Source organism: Priapulus caudatus, unplaced genomic scaffold (assembly GCF_000485595.1).
Source record: "Priapulus caudatus unplaced genomic scaffold, Priapulus_caudatus-5.0.1 Scaffold1921, whole genome shotgun sequence".
Classification (NCBI taxonomy): Eukaryota; Metazoa; Priapulida; class Priapulimorpha; order Priapulimorphida; family Priapulidae; genus Priapulus; species Priapulus caudatus.
Window position 1 is genome coordinate 40,863 of NW_014578982.1, and position 2,818 is coordinate 43,680.

Consider the following 2,818-nt stretch of genomic DNA (forward strand, 5'->3'; position numbering starts at 1 on the left):
TTGCTAAGACCACATGTCCCTTCGATATTATTGCTATGACCACACCTTCCTTGGATACTGTTGCTAAGACCACATGTCCCTTCGATACTGTTGCTATGACCACACCTTCCTTGGATACTGTTGCTAAGACCACATGTCCCTTAGATATTGTTGCTAAGAGCACACCTTTCTTGGATACTGTTGCTAAGAACATGACTCCCTTGGGATGCTGTTGCTAAGACGACGCCTCCCTTAGATACTGTCGAAAGAACGTCGAGTCGAACAGGTTACTGTGATGGCTCTAGCGCCCTGCTTTTGTTACACGTGCCACCCACTCTTTACATGTACATAAAATGTTCAGTCCATCCAGTCTCATTATAAGTGTGTTTTACATTCCGAAGCAACATATCCGAGGAAAAGGACGACATAGGGGGCGCTACTTCGTAGCCGTCGTCGGCGACGCGAAATCCGCCGCCGCGTACTGACTCTCACCTTTTCAGAACACGAGCTTTTTATCGCTGGTGCCACCTGCTGGCATTGTAGCAGACTAGCAGGTGGATGGTGTGTGTTGCTCATCTGTGTGTGCGCGAGTTTGCGTGCGTGCATGGGTGCCCAACGGCACTCGAATCTCACAATCTAGCGGGCTAGATTACTGTTAAACTGTAACTGTATTACTGTGCGCACACACGCTTGTTGCGTGAACGTGCGAATTTTTGTATAGATGGAGGAAGGGCTGCACGTAGAACCTAGCGAATACCTAACCCTAGTCCCGCAAGGCCGTACGCAGGAAATTTTCTGTAGGGGGGCAAATACGCAGGAAATTTTCTGTAGGGGGGGCAAAGGTACTCCCCACGCCCTCTATTGCCCTATTTGTCCCATTAAAAGGCATACTCTGAAAATCTCTAGGGGGGCGGCAACTGCCCCTGCTGCCCCCCTGCTGCGTACGGCCTTGCTGTGCGTCTCATTCCCCGCCTCCACCCATTGTTCTCCCACGCCAGGCTAGCGGGTCTGCGTAAATCAAGGGTGTGGACCGGCGAACATATCTTTTCATAGCCGTTCGATGTAAAAACCTTCGTGGGATCCGGCTTCGTGTGGTGGAAACCTTTCGTATATATATATATAAGCTGTGAGTGACCGCAGCCTAGCAATAGTGGCAAGCTGTACAGCCAGCCCGTATCGAATGCTGCGACCTTTGTTATATCTCTAGTTGAACCTCAGAGCTCACTCGTATCAGCGGCGACGCGTGGCGGCCCAGTAGTGATAGATGGTGTCAAGTGAAGAGCAATATATATATATATATATAATATATCAGGAGCTAATAATGACGAATTTGTCATTATTAGCTCATGATATATATTGTTCTCGGGTGACAAGCGCTGTCGCGTGATTCGCCTACTTTGCTCACCTGTAGGTGTCGCCACCGCTCGGTAGTATACGCGGCCCGCGCGCGTTCTCTCCGTGTAAAGTTGCGAGGGGGAAACATTGACTGGCGTTGATTTGTACGACAATCTTTCTATATTTGTGTTTGTGTGTGTGTGCGTGTGTGTGTGTGTGTGCGTTTGTGTGTGCGTTTGTAGACAATCTTTCTATATTTGTGTTTGTGTGTGTGTGTGTGTGTGTGCGTGCGTGCGCGTGCGTGCGCGTGTGCGTGTGTGTGTGTATGTTTGTGTGTGCGTGCGTACGTGGGTGCGTGTGTGTGCGTGCGTACGCGCGCGCGTGTGTCTTTGTGTATGTATGCGCGCGCGTGTGTGTACGTGCGTCCGTGCGTGCGTTGTGAGAGAGCGAATCCGTGCGATTGTTCGTGTTTCCGCGCCAATGCTAACAATTCACTTGTTATTAGTGCGTGTCTCTCTGCGCATCCGTTCTTCGTGGTGTTACCTCGAGCCTTTAGCCTTCGATCTCCGCTGTTTTCCGTGTCTCTCGTACGTAGCACGTATACATCATATATCTACGTGTTTTTTTTATATTAAACTCTGGAGAAGAAATGTTGTAGACCTTCAATCAAAATGCGTTGTTAGAAAACGTTGTTTTGTGTGACGTCACCTACCGCACAATTATTGGGCTATTTGACGATACGTGTCGTTTTAGTTGGGGATGTTTTCCGTTTCGTTCTTCGCTCGTTGTTATCTGTCAGGGCCGCGCGTTTGTTGTACGATAGAGGCACGATGAGGGTTATTCGTACTCTGATTTCACACAATACTAACGCGTGGTGAGAGCAGTGGTGTGCGGTAGAAGCATGATCAGGGTACCTCATACTCAGACATCACAATACTAACGCGTGGTGAAAGCAGTGATGTGTAGTAGAAGCATGATCAGGTTACCTCATACTCAGACATCACAATACTAACGCGTGGTGAAAGCAGTGGTGTGCGGTAGAGACATGATCAGGGTACCTCATACTCAGACATCACAATACTAACGCGTGGTGAAAGCAGTGGTGTGCGGTAGAGGCATGATCAGGGTACCTCATACTCAGATATCACAATACTAACGCGTGGTGAGAGGGTAGAAGCATGATCAGGGTACCTCATACTCAGACACCACAATACTAACGCGTGGTGAAAGCAGTGGTGTGCGGTAGAGGCATGATCAGGGTACCTCATACTCAGATATCACAATACTAACGCGTGGTGAAAGCAGTGGTGGGCGGTAGAAGCATGATCAGGGTACCTCATACTCAGACATCACAATACTAGCGCGTGGTGAAAGCAGTGGTGGGCGGTAGAAGCATGATCAGGGTACCTCATACTCAGACATCACAATACTAACGCGTGGTGAAAGCAGTGGTGGGCGGTAGAAGCATGATCAGGGTACCTCATACTCAGACATCACAATACTA

At 49.0% G+C, this 2,818-nt stretch overlaps 1 long non-coding RNA gene across 1 annotated transcript; it reads right to left on the minus strand.

Annotated features, from left to right (window-relative positions):
* Positions 1–1,682: 1,682 nt before the first annotated feature.
* LOC106817911 lies at positions 1,683–2,699 on the minus strand. Its single transcript, XR_001395120.1, has 3 exons — positions 2,506–2,699; positions 2,301–2,444; positions 1,683–2,228 (listed from the first exon to the last, which is right to left on the minus strand). It is a non-coding gene; the product is annotated as an uncharacterized LOC106817911 (long non-coding RNA).
* Between the last annotated feature and the right edge of the window lie 119 nt (positions 2,700–2,818).